General features: G+C 44.8%; 1 long non-coding RNA gene and 1 pseudogene across 11 annotated transcripts in view; both read right to left on the reverse strand.

Annotated features, from left to right (window-relative positions):
* Positions 1–13,479, reverse strand: part of LOC106997195 (uncharacterized) — a 79,526-nt gene extending 66,047 nt beyond the window's left edge. For all 11 annotated transcript variants that reach the window (XR_013413468.1, XR_013413469.1, XR_013413473.1 and 8 more), the window contains exons 1-2: positions 13,228–13,479; positions 6,014–9,783 (exon numbers count right to left, since the gene is read on the reverse strand). This is a non-coding gene — a long non-coding RNA (uncharacterized LOC106997195). The remainder of the gene's footprint in view (positions 1–6,013; positions 9,784–13,227) is intronic.
* Positions 13,480–13,645: 166 nt separating this feature from the next.
* LOC705632 (large ribosomal subunit protein eL24 pseudogene) lies at positions 13,646–16,584 on the reverse strand (annotated as a pseudogene).
* Positions 16,585–17,730: the final 1,146 nt, after the last annotated feature.

A 17,730-nucleotide genomic window follows, 5' to 3' on the forward strand; every position in this document is an offset into this window, starting at 1 on the left:
GAAGCGGGGAAGCTGATGGTAAAGGCATATTCTGGGTGACCTGAATCCAGATGCCCCCATTCTGGAGTAGATGCTCCTTTCAGGGGGAATTACTTGGGGGCTCAGAGTCTCTGTGGGGCAGTTTCCTTGAAGTGTTTACTTTCTCCTCAGGTCTTCAGAGTCAGGCTGAAGAATGAGCCCATCTAGGGGTTTATGTAAGGAAGAGGAGAATCTACGAGGAAGAACATAGGGAGTTTTTTTTTTTTTAAGAAAAAAATACATATATATATAAAATCTGTATGTATTTTAAAATACATATATATATAAAATCCATATGTATTTTAAAATACATATATATGTGTGTGTGTATATGTATGTTGTCATTCATTCAACTGATATTTACGGAAGCCCAATTGCATTCCAGGCATTGAAAAATATAGAATCCCTGTCCTCCCATAGAAGCTCACAGTCTAGTGAGGGAGAAACAGATAAAGATGCAATTATAATCCAAGGTGAAGAGTGCAAAGGCAGAGACACACAGAGGGTGCCAGGGAGCTCCAGGAAAGTCCCAACCCCTGCCAGACACAGGTAAGCACTAGGGTTGTGCAGCTATGCCTATGAGCACTCCAACTTCCCAGTACCAACAGGTCTCAAGAACCTCTTTCTGGCCAGGTGCGGTGGCTCATGCCTGTAATCCCAGCACTTTGGAAGGCCAAGGTGGGTGGATCACCTGATGTCAGGAGTTTGAGACCAGCCTGCCCAACATGGTGAAGCCCTGTCTCTACTAAAAATACAAAACTTAGCCAGGTGTGGTGGCGGGCGCCTGTAGTCCCAGCTACTCAGAAGGCTGAGGCAGGAAAATTGCTTGAACCCGGGAGGCGGAGGTTGCAATGAGACGAGATGGCGCCATTGCACTCCAGAGTGGGTGACACAGCAAGACTCCGTTACAAAAATAAAAAAAAACTTCCTTGAGTTTGGTTTTTTAACATTGTGACTTTTAAAATCAGAAAGACCTCAGAATGTTCGCCCTGTAATTTAACTTAACTTAGCTCATATAACTGACAATTTTCTAATGTTTTGGGAAATGAATAGAAAATTAAGCCATCTGATTAGATTTTTGCTTTTTTAGCATGAATATGAAATGCTCATTTCTGGAGCACTCGAGTCTCTTTGATGCTTTAATGATTACAAAAATCCCAAGGATTTTAATATATACAATTTTCATTTAACAAAATAAATATGACCTCAGAATGTAGCTTCCAATTCTAAATCCCAGAAGGCTGAAAGCCGTTAGCAAAAAGGCAGTGAGGAGGTGGGCCTGGAGGGAGGAGGGCCTCTCCCAGGCTCTGCCTGCAGCCACACCCTACACTCTGGCACACTGGCCCCACCACCCCCCGACAGAGGGCATCTGGCTTCTCTGCTGAAAGACAGTCATTCCTGAGTGTTGCACTGGCGAGCTGGCTTTTATCTCAGGGTACATAATAAGTTGTGATTTCATTCCTCTTAATAGCTGTCTAGTAACATCCAAAACAATGAAAGTCACTATATTTTGCAACATTTTTTGTGTCTTGACCAATACATAGGCTCACTTTTTTTTTATGTGAATGAATTACTGAATAGGTAGATAGACAGATGGACTTGAGTTTTTAGGTAAGGAGTGAAAAGGAACCTATGAGGCAGGTGTCAGGGTCACTGAACCTCAGAAAAATTGGGGGGAATCACAGGGCAGCATGTGAGTACCAAATGTCTAGAGGAAACATGGGGACTAACAACAAAAAATCCAGAGGGGAGAGAAAGAGAAAGGAAGTAGGACACAAACCACAAAACAGATTCAATAATGTATCATAAATCTCCACATACCCATCATCCGCTCCAGCAGTATATATAAAATATAAGCTCACCTTAAATTACATAGAGATTACCTTCTCGGAGCACCTCCAGAACAGAAAACATAACCTTGAAATTTTTTGTTGTTGTTATTTGCTAGAGATTTCACCAATCTTGCTTCAGCTATTATCATCCCCTAATTTTTTTCCTAGAGTGCTTTGAAGCAGATCCCTGATATCACATCCTATTGCCCACAGCTACTTAAGTAGAAATCTCTAGCAAATACAGACCCCTTTTATAAAACAAGAAAAAATTGCAAGGTTATGTTTTCTGTTCTGGAGGTGCTCAGAGAATGTAATCTCTATGTAATTTAAAGATTATTTTATATAATCTGGAAGATGAAAAGGAAAATGTATGCACAAGAATGTTCATAGTTTTACTTGTAGCCATCCCCAAGCTGAAAGGGGCGATAAACGAAAGCTAACAGCAGAGGAAGGGTCATAAATTATGGAACAGCCACTTGATGTGATGTCATGCATTCATGAACATTTTTAGTTGTAAGAACTACGAAGCCACACTCACTGCTGGGGGAGTCCCAGCGCATGGCCTTGCTGCCCTGCAGAGCTAGAATCTAAAGTATGTGACTCCACCTCCCCAGCCACACCTGATTGGACCACCTGAGCCAGCGACAGCCAATCCACAGGCTGAACAGAAACCTCTGAGTTCTACGGCCTCACGGGAGGGAAAAGATAAATTGAGACAATCAAATAAGGGTTTGACTTTAAGCAGTCTGGAAAGAAGATCATTAAAAGCTCTGGTACTGTAAGGTCATGTCGTTTGTAGTGGCCACTACTGGCCATGCACTACTGAAGTGATGTGTGCAGAGCAGAAACGCAGGATAAGCAGAGATCCCTCTGCCCACCCAAGGCCCCCGACAGAGCAGCTTCAGTAGCTGTTGGCTCTCCCTGTCCTAGCACCAGTTCCTGGGGAGCTTAGCCAGCTTAGGTGCCTGCCCTTGGTTTCTGTAAGATTAGGCACGTACACACAACTATTTTCTGAGACAATTTAACTTGACTGAGTCAATGTTCCTGCAACCAAAATAGTCCTCAGACAAAAGCGCTCACAATGTAATGTTGAGTGAAAGGCAGAACGTTGCATTTTAACTATGCTGTATTTATAGCCTCATGAAATGGCATAAAATTAAGAACTAAAAGTGAACAGAGAAAATGAAAGCAATTAATGTGTTAGAGTGGTGGAATCATGGATAATTTCCCCCCTTTTATAGTTCTGCTGCTGCTACTTGGAGTGGAGGCCCTAAAACTTCAGACCCTAAAACCTCCTTCTAGTTCAGCCTGACCCTCTTGTAAGTCAGGTGTCCAAAGAAATAAGCTGCTTCTTCCAGCAACTACCTCAGACTTTGAGACTTTTCTGGACTATTGCCCTATTCTACCACATCCACAGAACAGCTGAGATGTACTAGTTTGTGAATATAGGATGTGTTGTAGTGTAAAATTTCTCTATGAAAGCAATCTTTATTTACTACCAAAAAGGTTCTCTATACACTTTTCTAGGAGACATTAAGAAAGATATCAAGTAATTTAGAAAGTTTTTATTTTTTTTTAATTTTATTTACTTATTATTTTTTTGAGACGGAGTTTCGCTCTTGTTGCCCAGGCTGGAGTGCAGTGGTGTGATCTCACCTCACTGCAACCTCTGCCTCCCGAGTTCAAGCGATTCTTCTGCTTCAGCCTCCCGAGTAGCTGGGATTACAGGCATGTGCCACCACGCCCAGCTAATTTTTGTATTTTTAGTAGAGACGGGGTTTCACCATGTTGGCCAGGCTGGTCTTGAACTCCTGATCTCAGGTGATCCACCTGCCTCGGCCTCCCAAAGTGCTGGGATTACAGATGTGAGCCACTGTGCCCAGCCGAAAGTTTTTATATTTATATGTGTCTAAGCATTGTTTTATTTTATAACAGATTTCCACCCCAGAAGCAATCATTTTCACCTTGGTAGTGAGAAACTACTACAGTTTGTTAGATTTGTTAAATGTGGTCAACTTTCATGCTGCAATCAGTGCTTCCAGTAAACACAACATTCAAATAGGCTCAAGAGTTCCCTAACATTTTCCAGCAGAGTAAGGCGATCTGAACTAATCATTGGAAATGCTAAGGAGCAGTGTGGTGGGAGGTACTGGGAGTGGGCCCAGCGCTAGCCCTGACCCCACTTATTAGCCACTCACTCTACCAGATTTCTCTAGCAACTCTTCCAGGTCAAACATTTAGCCTTATGGTTTTGTACATGATAAATAAGGTGAGATTTTGCTGACAAAGAGGGAGTCTTACATCATTTTTAGGGACAATAAGCCACAGACTTATTTATAAGACCAACCCTGTAGATTGTTTTGTGTCTTTCTAAACCTTACCAATGTACATGTTATTTTGCAGTCAAATGTTCTACCCCCAAGCTATGCCCCCACTTAATTATTTTGATGTATATCTGGCTCCTTGGGGATACGTATATTTTACTCATATTCCATATTATAGTCTATAAATGCACAAAAGTACTGTATTTTATTCTCCGGAGTTTTCCTAGTATACTAATTATAATTAAAGTATTAAAAAGCCAACCTTCAGCATCTTCAGTACACCCAGAGATCCAGGAGGAACAAGAACTTATTGAATTATAAAGTGACTCTCTCAGTGAACAAGGTTGGAAGAATTGGGAAAAGAGCTATCAAAGCTGGAGTGTAATACATGTAGTTAAACTCTATCCCAAAGCTCTTAGTCTGGGGGTGCTGTAGCCCCAATGCTGCCTCTGGGTATCTGTAGAGGGGAAGGTGCCCAGCTTCTGCTTAGAGACTTTCTGTGACCCCGATTGACACGCATCCTCCTGGCTGGGCATCTCAGTCCTCCCCACCCAACTTGCCTGCCTCTTCTCCCATGGCTCCTTCTCAGGCAGCCATTTTTGGTTCTCAACCAAAGCATGTCGCAATTACCTAGAGGGGAAATACATCAGTTCCTTGGGAAGACATCCTAGAATGGGGAGACAGAGGGCAAAAGGTTGCAAAACATTCTCCAGGGTGATCCAAATCTGCTTCCCTGACTTGACTGAGAAACACTGCTTTTTCAAAGAAAAAGACCACTTACAACCACTCCCCGCGCCTCGCCTTTCTGTACCTTTCATACACATCATCCTTTTGTTGAAATGTCCTGCTGCCAAAATCCAACCCACATCTGCTCTTTCGCAGAGCAATTTGACAAAAACTAGTAAAGCTGAGGATGACCTAGTAATTCTCTTCTCTGGTAAACATCCTAGATACACTTCTGCACATGAGCACAAGAAGACACATACGAAAATGTTCACTGCAGCACTGTTTGAAAGACAGAAAAACCAAAAACAACCTAAATGTCCATTAACAGAAGAACTGATGTAGAAATTGTGGGCTGGGTACAGTGGCTCACACCTGTAATCCCAGCACTTTGGGAGGCCCAGGTGGGCAGTTTACTTAAGGCCAGGAGTTCCAGACCAGCCTGGCCAAAATGGTGAAACCCGTCTCTACTAAAAATACAAAAATTAGCTGGGCATGGTGGCGCACGCCTGTAATCCCAGCTACTCGGGAGGCTGAGGCAGGAGAATCACTGGAACCTGGGAGGTGGAGGTTGCAGTGAGGCGAGATCGCGCCACTGCACCGCAGGCTGGGCGACAGAGAAAAACTCCGTCTCAAAAAAAAAAAATTGTAGCATGCACACATATGTGCAGGTATGCATACACACCATGGAAAACTAGAGAAAACTAGAGCTACATGTATCAATATATATAATCTATAAAATATGTTGAGCAAAAAGCAATATACAGGATACAGTATGAATATATAAAATGACTATTTCAGAATACATAAATATGCAATAAAGTATAATGAAATGCAGGAAATAATAAACGCCAAATTCAAGATCCTGGTTCCCTCCAGAGAGTGGAGGGAGAGGGTTGCACTTGGGTAGAGGAACACCAGTGGCTTTCATCGCATGGGTAACTGCATTAGTTTCTGTGGCTGCTGTGACAAATAACCACAAACTCAGTGGTTTAAAGCACCTGAAATTTATTCTCTCATAGTTCTGGAGGCCAGAAGTCCAAAACCAGTATTATTGGGCTAAAATGAAGGTGTGGGCAGGGTTGTGGAGGCTCTAGGGGAGAATCTGTTCCTTACCTCTTCCAACTTTTGATGTTTTGGTGGCTGCTGGCATTCCTTGGTTTGTGGCGACAACACTCCAATCTTCAAATCTGCTTGTCTCCACATGGTGTGCATGTGTGTGTGTGTGCGCGCGCGCTGTGTGAAATCTTCTGCCTGTCTCCAAAAGAATACATGTAATTACATTTAGGGCCCACCTGGATAATCCAGGATAATCTCCCTACTTCAAAAGCCTTAACTCTGCTGGGCGCAGTGGCTCACACCTGCAATCCCAGCACTTTAGAAGTCTGAGGCAGGTGGATCACTTGAGGTCAGAAGTTTGAGACCAGCCTGGCCAACATGGTGAAACCCCATCTCTACTAAAAATACAAAAATTAACTGGCCATGGTGGTGCGTGCCTGAAATCCCAGCTACTCAGGAGGCTGAGGCAGGAGAATTGTTTGAATCCAGGAGGTAGAGGTTGCCGTGAGCCAAGAACGCACCACTGCACCACTGCACTCCAGCCTGGGTGACAGAGCGCGACTCCGTCTCAAAGGAAAAAAAAAAAAACCTTCACTCAATCATATCTGCCATGACATTTTTTCCAAATTTAACATTTCCAGGCTTCAGAGATGAGGACCTGGTAGCTTTGGAAGAGCATTTTTCAGTCTATCACAGTAATATTTTCTTAAGCTGAGAGGCAGGTAATAGAAGATATGTGACTTCCCACTTGGGCCCAGCAGAATGACTCCTGCAAAAAGGGTAGCCAGAAGAAGGGGGGTCATTCTGCCATCAATGAGGTGGTGACCTGAGGATACACCATCAACATTCACAGGTGCATCCACGGAGTGGGCTTCAAGAAGAATGCCCCTCAGGCACTCAAGAGAGATCCAGAAATCTGCTGATGGAGATGGGGACTCCAGATGTACGCACTAATACTAGGCTCAACAAATGTTGGGTGAAAGGAAGGGCCCTACCACATCCATGTTTATCATGCAGAAAACATCATGAGGTGAAAGTTCACCAAACAAACTCTACACTTTGGTTTAACTATGTACCTGTTACCACTTTCAAAAATCTATAGACAGTCAATGTGGGTGAGAGCCGACCACCGATTGTCAAATAAAGTGATAAAATCATACACACACAAATAGACATAGAATCACGGCCCTTCACCTTTTTTTTTTTGAGATGGGGTCTCATTCTATTGCCCAGGCTGGTGTGTAATGGTGCAATCATAGCTCACTGCATCCTCTGCCTCCCGGGGTCAAGTGATTCTCCCACCTTGGCCTTCTGAGTAGCTGGGACCACAGACGCGTGCCACTATGCCCAGCTAACTTTTGTAGTTTTTTGTAGAGATGAGGTTTCGCCATGTTGCCCAGGCTGGTCTCGAACTCCTGGGGCTCCAGCAATCCACCTGTCTCAGCCTCCCAAAATGCTGGGATTACAAGCGTGAGCCACTGTGTCCAATCTCATGGCCCCTTACTTTGAATAACACTTGTCTATGACTATATCTTAATGCAGATACAGACTGTGAACCTTTCATAGAAAAAGAGGTCTCTATACTCTGAACCTAAAATAAAAGTTTTTTAAAAAAAGAAAAAGAGGTCTCCAGGAGGCTGAAAGGCAGTGTGATGTGGGTAACTCAGTAGGAAGGTTAGAAGACCACATGTCATGCTCTAAAAGTAAAGTGTATGAATTTGTCATTTCAGACATAGGACAATTCTGGATAAAATGAGATCCAGGGCCTAACACCTATAACCTGACTTTTGCCATTTTCAGATTTTTTTGTGTGAGTCTTTTTTAAGATGTTAAATTACATTTCTAAACAGTGGTATCCTCCTCCAAACATTCACATTAGCAAGAGACCTGAAGATCAAAAATCAAAAACCCCTTTCAGAACCAAGTGGATTGGATACCAACTTCTAGCAGAATTCCAAGAATTGTGGACAGGTCAGTGGACAAAAATTCCCGTCATATTACCTAGGCAGCCACCAGCTCCACCTGCTTTTAATCCAAGCCTTCTGTTTCCCACCCCTCCCAGGCCAAAATTACTGCCAGTGCTCTATGAGTCAGCTCTGTCCCCAGGAAGTGACAAGTGGGCTCAGGTGCTGTCCTGGACAGCACTGGAGGAAGTAAATGGCCACTCCTTTGTCATTACAGTTCACTAAGTAGGTGTTTGTTCTTTGCCTGCAGCCTGGTCCCAGCAGGACTGGTGAGAGCTCATGTGTGCACCAGAGTCAGAGTACACCCTGTGTCCTCCCTCCCCAAACGGGGGAGTGGTTGCTAATGACAATGACCAACCTTACTGGAAGATGCTATGAAAATCCACAAAACTGAAGCTGACATCTGTGGCATTTTGCTTAAGGGCATTTTGTCAACAAAGCATACTGTGCACTAGAAACAATCTAGGTGGGTCATTTGAACCTGTAAATTACTAATAAAAATAACATTTCAAACTTGGCAGGCTTAGAGGCTGAGATTGCTGGCATTTCATTTGTCAAGTCTCAGCTCAGATGGCATCTCAGAGGCATCTGCCTAAAAGTGATTGCCCCAGTTACCTGCCATCCTGTCACACTTTTTAATCTCTTTCTTATCATTTTTCATAATCTGCAATGATTTTGTGTTTGCTTATATATTTTTGGTCCATCTCTCCCACTAGGAGGTAGGTCCTCTGGGGGAAAAAAAAAAAAAAAAAAAAGATCCTGCTTTTTTGGTACCCTCTTATATCCTCAGACCTAGGACAGTTCCTGGCACATATTTAAGTACTCAATAAATATTTATTGAATAAATGAGTGGGTCAATGAATAAATTAATGTACAAATGCAGAGGCTGAATATAAATGTCCCAGGGCCCAGAAAGAATCAGTTACAGAAGTGAAAACAGGACCCAGATAAAAAATGTTTTATATTTACATGCCTCAACATATCTAGCTACGATTGCTTCCCCATCTGCTATATCTGGTATGTTCCCACAACTTAAACCAGAATATCACAGGCACATTCATTCATTTTCCAACTGGGGAGACTGAAGCCCAGCAAAGTGAAACGACTTAAGTGAAACTACGTGACTAGTTATAACTTGAACTTGGACCCTGATTTCTATCAGAATAATAACTTACTCATAGGATGATCTGCGTTTTTTGCCTCATTTTGTTCATTTCCTCACAAATAATATATTCTATGAGAAAAGTGTTTTTGTCTCCATGAGACAAAAAAACATGGTATAAAGTCAGTGTTATATTTTGCAAATCAATAACCACTACCTCGGGGATTCTATTCAAGGACTAATTATTAAGGAGGCAACTTTGGCCAGGCTTGGTAGGACTCACAGTATCAGAGATGAGTGAGATGAGGACATCCTGCTCCCAGGGCCACCAGGTACATGAGACCGTCAACATGAAAGTCCTGGACTCGGACCCTGGCTATTTTTAGCATTAGGGAGATATTGTTTCATATGTTTAAGGGGCAACTCTACCAGGAAGCAAGGAACTGAATGACTCCATGAGACACTCCTGGCTCCGCGGGCCTTCTGGACAAGAACAGCACAGGCAGCAGGAAGAACAAGTGTTTTGAATATACCCACTTCCCCTCCTCCCATGAGACTATGCTGCCTCCTTGTGATTGAAGAAGCAAACGCTGATTGCAAGTACTTCATACATCAACTGAGAAACATTAAAATGTTCTTAATAAGCATGAAAGACTTATCTGCATCCAGCTCCCATGTCCCGTGTATATGTTATAGAAAGTGCACTCCGGCTCATTCATTCATCCTTCCCGTCTCCCCGAAAATGACATGCTTTCCGAAACCTGTTTTGAATTATAACAGAAAAGCATCACTGTCTGTTATTGAAAAGAGAAAGAATTTTTTCATTTCAAACAAATAAAAGCCCTGAAGGATCATATCTTCTCCTAAGTAGGTTCATTGTCAACCAACAGCAAACATATTACCCACAGTAAGTAGTGACTCTGTGAAAACGAGTGATTTATCAAATAATAACCTTAGAGAATCTCTGCTAGCTCTCAAATCTCTTGTTAACTAATATTATTCATTAACTATGTCTAGTATTGTGTTTTTTGTTTGTTTTTTCCGAGACGAAGTCTTCCATTGTCACCCAGGCTGGAGTGCAGTGGTGCCATCTCGGTTCACTGCAACCTCCGCCTCCTGGGTTCAAGCAATTCTCCTGCCTCAGCCTCCCGAGTAGCTGGGATTACAGGCACCCACCACCACACGCAGCCAACTTGTGTATTTTTTGTAGAGACAGGGTTTCACCGTGTCAGCCAGGCTGGTCTCGAACTCCTGAACTTGTGATCCACCTGCCTCAACCTCCCAAAGTGCTGGGATTACAGGCGTGAGCCACTGCGCCAGGCCCTATGTCTAGTATTGTAGCATCCACTTCCACCACCATCTCATAGAAAAGCATCTCCTTGAAAATCAAAAAAAGAAAATGATGGATGGCTTCCTAAGGGACAATTTTCCACACAAATAATGTTTAACAAAAAAACTGAAAAAAAAAAAAAGGACAAAGCAAAGCAACTCATAATGAAAAATAATTACTTTAGAATAATATTCAAAGGAAACTATTCAGGCAGTAGAGAGAGTCTCCAGAAACAGAATTCATAGGACACCCCAGAAAATACTGCATGAACGCCACCAAATTCAATACCAGCAAGAAATAGTATGGTGGATTTCTGCCTGCGGGACAGTGATTGGTAACCTAAGCAAACCTATGTTTGCAGTTATCTGCTCTGAGGACTGGTTCAACTCACTATTTGAATTATGCCTAAGAACTCCGACCCTCATGTGAGCTCTGGCAGAAAGGCAGTTGTTAGTTCTTGTCCTTGGAATTACTGCCTCCAAAGATAAATCCAACGTGTCAACTCTAAATCATTTACCTAAATTACCTCCTTGATTAACTGTTGGTTTGCCAGCCTGTCCTTCCCACTAGATGGTGATAGGAACCCCTGTTTCATTCATCTTTGTATTCCTCACTTCTAATACAGAGAAATGAAGTTAATAAAAATTGGTGTGGAGCCGGGCTTAAAAATCAATCCTTTTTTGAGTATTTCGTTGTTCCTATCTTTTTGGCATTTTAAGGAAGTTTAAAAATATTTTTAGTGCCAGGTGCGGTGGCTCATGTCTGTAATCCCAGTACTTCGGATCTTGAGGCCAGGAGTTTGAGACCAGCCTGGGCAACAGAAGGAGACCCCGTATCTACAAAAACTAAAATGAGCCAGGTGTGGTGGTGTGTGCCTATAGTCCCCGGTACTCCGGAGGCTGAGGTGGGAGGATCTCAAGCCTGGGGACTTGAGGACGCAATGAGTCATGATTTCATCCCTGTACTCCAGCCTGGGCAACAGAGTGAGACTCTGTCTCCAAAGAATTTTTTTTTTTTTTTTTTTTACCAAAAACACCGTAGGCTCCATATTTCAAATTACCTCATAACAGGTTCACAACATTTGATGAATGATGGTGTTGTTTAGTTCCCTTGGAGCTGTTACTATTCTGCTATTATTAATCAAGAGCTCAAAAATCACAAAATTATATATCAAATTCTGAAGTATTAATTATAAACCCTATAAATTACAAGTCCTAATTTGTACCAAATATTACAGGTGACTGCAAGCAAGTTATTTCAAGCATTTACAACTGGGATCCATCCAGAAAAGATCATCTTTAGAGTCTCCACGTAAATCTCAACATCTCATCCACAGCAACGCCCCCAGTAACCTCAACATCTCATCCACAGCAACGCCCCCAGTAACCTCAACATCTCATCCACAGCAACGCCCCCAGTAACCTCAACATCTCATCGACAGCAACGCCCCCAGTAACCTCAACATCTCATCCACAGCAACGCCCCCAGTAACCTCAGCATCTCATCCACAGCAACGCCCCCAGTAACCTCAGCATCTCGTCCACAGCAACGCCCCCAGTAACCTCAGCTTCTCGTCCACAGCAACGCCCCCAGTAATCTCAACATCTCATCCACAGCAACGCCCCCAGCTGCCTGCTGATTGCTCCATCCCCAACTCAGTCTTCATGGCGCAGCATCCATAGTAGGTACAAACACTATGCCTTTGGAGAGGAGTGCCTTAGAGTCCACAGCTAATGGCTATAGAAATTTACCCATTCTATCAAGAAAACGCAAAATTAAAATGCCAACATTAGGCAAAAAGAAAAGAAAAGAAAAAAAAAAAAAGGATAGGATACTCCCAATAGGTGCCAAAAGAGCAATGATTAGGTACAGTGTTTTTGGGAGAACTGACCTGGAGCCTGCTGGAGTTGTTCAGAGTCTAGAGGGAAACATAAACAAGAAAACCAACCATGTAGGTGTGGAAATCAAATAAGATGAGAGGCCGTAATGGATGGTAGAATGAGGGATTCCGGGAGCACAGAGGAGGGCCACCTGATGCTGCCCTGAAGAGGTAGAGAAGGCTTCATTCCAGAGCAAATCCTGAGCTGCATTTGGAAAAACAAGCTGGAGGTAGTCAGAAATAGAAGGGGGAAGCTGGGCGCAGTGACTCATGCCTGTAATCCCAGCACTTTGGGAAGCTGATGTGGGCAGATCACGAGGTCAGGAGTTTGAGACCAGCCTGGCCAACATGGTGAAACCCTTTCTCTACTAAAAGTACAAAAATTAGCCAGGCATAGTGGTGTGCCCTTGTAATCCCAGCTACTTGGGAGGCTGAGGCAGGAGAATCGCTTGAACCCAGGAGGCAGAGGTTGCAGTGAGCTGAGATCGCCCCACTGCACTCCAGCCTGAGCGACAAAGCGAGACTCCACCTCAAAAAAAAAAAGAAAGAAAAGAAAAGAAAATAGAAGGGGGAGGAGGCGGTATCCCAGGCAGAGGAAAGACTGCCACCAAGTAGGAACTCAAATAATTCCATAGCACCTAGGGTCCGAAATCCTGTAGAGGAGAAGTAGAACCGGTGGCCAAAGGTCAGATCACTGACAGCTGTAAACCATGACATGGAACTCAGATTGCAATCTGAAGGTGAATTGATTCAAGGACTCAATTCTAGGAAAGAATTTAACTTGCATCTTAAAAATGAAATCTGAAAATCAACTCGTTAATTCACAGTAGGAAAAAAGTCACTAAAGAGCAAATCGAGGCTGGAGTTCTCTGAAAGCAAACGCTCTGTCTTCAGGCTGGCCACGGAGAATGCCGGGATCTGATGAGGAAGCAGCTGGTGAAGCTCAGGTAGCTGACTAAAACAGCATCATTCATGACACTATGGGGATCCACCTACCTCCTGCCCCGGGAGGGGTACGGTCCAGAGCATTGAGTGACGGCTCTAGCGGCAGAGGAGATGGAGAGGCGATGCGCGGGCCTGACAGCAGGAGGACCCCTGAGAACCGAGAGGGGATGCGCGGGCCTGACAGCAGGAGGACCCGTGAGATGGCCAGTGCTCCACTGTGTCATCACGAGGGCCTGAACTAGAAAGTGGAAGTAGAAACGAGAAGGCAGATTTAGGAGAATTACTTCCCCCTCCTCCTCCTCCTCCTCTTCCTCCTCCCTCTTCCTCTTCCTCCTCCTCCTCCCTCTTCCTCTTCCTCCTCCTCCTCCCTCTTCCTCTTCCTCCTCCTCCTCCCTCTTCCTCTTCCTCCTCCTCCTCCCTCTTCCTCTTCCTCCTCTTCTTCCTCTTGTTCTTCCTCTTATTCTTCGAGTTAGAATCCAATCTTTATTTAAAAATCTAATCTGCCAGTTTATCATTTTCCACCAACTCACGGAGCTGAAACTCACAGGCTTCACAATCTTTTGCCTTTGTAGGTGCCTTAGCAGCAGCCATTGCAGGCTTTTTAGATGCTTGCTTAGCCTCTTTTGCTTCCTTAGCAGCCCTGATAGCTTGTTCTCTTTGAGCCTTTCTAACTTCAGGTTTCTGATTCCTCTTGGTCATTACAGCAGCAAGAGATACACCAGTGATGGCCTCTGGAATCTGACTGCTCAACGGGTTCTTTTCTTTTGAATTTCTTCCAACTGTCCCTTTTTGTGCTTCCTTCTGTAGAGGACAGTACAGTTTATCTGCCAAGGGTTCCTTTTGGAAAGGAATGCCAACTTGCATTTTGCATTAAGAAACTGGAAAACCTTCCCGTGGGTCCTGGCGTAGCACTTTCCGTGTCCTGGCTAGATCTTGTACCCGCTGAAACTGCACAGCTCAACCTTCACGACAGCGGCTCCACAGGAAGAGAAATGATGGCAAAGAGAACTATTGTTATTATTTTTTGAGATGGTGTTTAGTTTCGCTCGTCACCCAGGCTAGAGTACTAAGGTGTGATCTCGGCTCACTGCAACCTCCACCGCCCAGTTCAAGAGATTCTCCCTACCTCAGCCTCTGGAGCAGCTGGGATTACAGGCGCCCACCACCAGGCCAGGCTCATTTTTGTTTTTGTTGTTGGGTTTTTTTTTGTTTGTTTGTTTTATGAGATGGACTCTTGCTCTGTTGCCAGGCTGAAATGCAGTGGTGCGATCTCAGCTCACTGCAACCTCTGCCTCCCAGGTTCAAGCGATTCTCCTGCGTCAGCCTCCAGACTAGCTGGGACTACAGGTGTGCACCACCACACCCAGCTAATTTTTGCATTTTTTTTTTTAGTAGGGATGGAGTTTCACCATATTGGCCAGGATGGTCTCGATCTCTTGACCTCGTGCTCTGCCTGCCTCAGCCTCCCAAAGTGCTGGGATTACAGGCGTGAGCCACTGTGCCTGGCCTAATTTTTGTATTTTTAGTAGAGATGGGGTTTTACCATGTTGGCCAGGCTGGTCTCAAACTCCTAACCTCAGGTGATCCACTCACCTCAGCCTCCCAAACTGCTGGGATTACAGGCATGGGCCACCATGCCTGGCCTGATTTAGGAGATTTTTAGGAGGCAGAATCAGGTGGTCTGAGGGATCAACTGCATGTGGGAAGTGAGGGGGAAGTAGGGGTTTGAGATGACTGGTTAAAGTCAGCCAGCAAGGGGGAGTAAAGGAGTACAGGCACGTTTGTGTGGGGAGACGGTGAGATTCATGACTTGGCTCCTGCCAACTTGTAGGATTATCTTTTGCCACTACCGAGCATAGATCCTTTATGCCTGTCAGACTGAACACCTTGCAGTTTCCAAAGGTGTCACCCTCTCGGACCCCAGTCTGTTTACATATATCATTCCAGACAACACAACACCCTTCTCCCTGCCCTGCTGACTCCTGTTTACCAGCTCGCCAAGCCTGTCTGGCCAGCCTTCTCTGGTCCTTCCCCTGCTCTCCTGACTATCCAACTGTTATGGGTTGAACTGTGTCCCCTAAAAAGATATGTTGAGGTCCTAACTCCCAGTACCTGGGAATGTGACCTTATTTGGAAATAGGGTCTTTGCATATTGAATTAAATGAGTTCATGAGGGTAGGCCCTAATACAATACGACTAATATCCTCGTAAGGAAAGGAAAATGGCACGTGAAGACAGAAACACATGGGGAGAACACAGGACGACAGCAGAGACCGGAGTCATGCAGCCGAAAGCGGGGAATGCTAAGGATCGATGGCCAGCACTGGAAGCTAGGAGAAGGCAGGAAAAGGTTCTGCCTGGAGTCTCAGAGGGAGGATGGCCCTGCTGTCACCTTGATTTCAGATGTCTAGCCTCCAGAACTGTGGGAGAATACGCTTCTGTTGTTTTAAGCCACAGGAAACTAGTACATCATCATTTCCATGTGCCCACGTTTCTACATTTGTAAACACTGTATGTCCACTTAGGCATTTACCACCTGGTCTGGTCATTCTTTGTTTTATATTTCTTTATTAAATTATGAGCTTACAGCTGGAGGCGGTGGCTCACACCTGTAATCCCAGAACTTTGGGAGGCCAAGATGGGCAGATCACCTGAGGTCAGGAGTTCGAGACCAGCCTGGCCAACATGGTAAAACCCCACCTCTACTTAATACAGAAATGAACTGGGCATGGTGGCATGCGCCTGTGATCCCAGCTACTCAGGAGGCTGAGGCAGGAGAATCACTGGAACCCGGGAGGCAGAGCTTGTGGTGAGCCGAGATCGCACCATTGCACTCCAGCCTGGGCGACAGAGCAAGACTCCGTCTCAAAAAAAAAAAAAAAGATGAGCTTACCTTTAAGGGCAAGAATCATGTTTTATACATCTCTGGACGTACAGCAAGTTGTCTGGCACAGTGAATGCTTAAGAAATATTTCTTAAATGAGAAAAAAAAAAAAATGGACCAAAGTTCTTGATGGCATTTAGAGATCAGCAGGAGCTTTACCAGATGGCAGCCACTGGAAGGAGCCCACAGGGGGATGGCATTGACATGAGCCTCAAGAAATTTTTACCCTGGGCCGTGGGTCAGGACAGAGGGAACGATGATAACCGCAGCAGCAGTCTTGGGAGTCAAGGAGAAACCTAACTCCTGCCCAGTCCTGTGCTCCATGGCACAGAACTGCTGGCCACTATTTGTGAGTTGCGTAGGACAGAAAACCCAGACTTCTGTTAAGGCGAGGAGTGCAGGCAACATTCTGGGAAGGCATGTGGGGTCTCAGACCGGCTGACGTGACAGGTGGGTGTGTACCAACGCACAACAGTTGTACTCTGTGCACGGCCACTCTTTTGAGCCTCCAGAATGTTCCCCATCTCGTGACCACCCCTGGGGCTCCCCAGTGAGCCCAAAAACTAAAGTGGTAACACCTGGTAGCAGAGGCTTCTCTGAATTACATGGAGCCATGCCTGCGTGATACCCATTTTCCTTCCTGCTTAGTTGCGGCCTGCCCACACCGTTTTGGTTTTCAAATATCCTGAGTATCACCCTGCACATAAGCAGTTTGTGAGGAATGGAGGCTGGCATGCCCAGCAGGCATTCGAGGAGAAGCTACATGGAGAGGCCAGAAGATGACAGTGGTGAAAGAGGCTGCACATTCAAGGCCCCAAGGGGGACAGGGATGGGAGGCCTGGTACGCAGACTGGCCTTGGGTGTGAAAGCACTTCTCCACCATGCCATTCAACTCCCTGAGAACTGGCTGGGCTCGCCTGGTTGGCTCCTAAAGCAGCTGTCCCAGGAGGACAAGGCTTGGCCTAGTCCCAGAGCTGAGCAGATTGAAAGAAGAGTTCAGTACTTGTGAGGGGAGGAAAAGACATTGTGCTTGGCTCTGCTTAGAGCTATTATAGCATTGACTTCACTGTACTTTATTTCTAATCCTTCAGGAAGCATACTGTCACATTTAATAAGCCTGCAGACTTGATTCACCAGAAGATTTTGTTCCTGCCTACTCTGTATACATTTTCTTAATTTCTTTTTTTTCTTTTTTTTTTTTTTTGAGACCGAGTCTCACTCTATTGCCCAGGCTGGAGTGCAGTGGCGCAATCTTGGCTCACTGCAACCTCTGCTTCCCAGGTTCAAGCGATTCTCCTGCCTCAGCCTCCCAAGTAGCTGAGATTACAGGGGCGCACCACCACACCCGGCTAATTTTTGTATTTTTAGTAGAGACAGGGTTTCTCCATGTTAGCCAGGCTGGTCTCAAACTCCTGACCTCGTGATCCACCCACCTTGGCCTCCCAAAGTGTTGGGATTACAGGTGTGAGCAACCACATCCGGCAATTTTCTTAATTTCTGTGTCCCTCTAAGGAGGGAGAGGAAACATGAAACAAAAGCAGTTAATGCTTTGATGTGTTCTCTTTGACCCTGCAGTCTTAGTTAATTTTTTCCAACTTGGCGGCACCTAGCAAGATCAAAGTTGTGGTCAACCATAGAGCTCCACAGTCTTGCACTGCTGCCATTCCTAG

This window comes from Macaca mulatta, chromosome 2 (assembly GCF_049350105.2).
Source record: "Macaca mulatta isolate MMU2019108-1 chromosome 2, T2T-MMU8v2.0, whole genome shotgun sequence".
In the NCBI taxonomy this organism is placed as follows: domain Eukaryota; kingdom Metazoa; phylum Chordata; class Mammalia; order Primates; family Cercopithecidae; genus Macaca; species Macaca mulatta.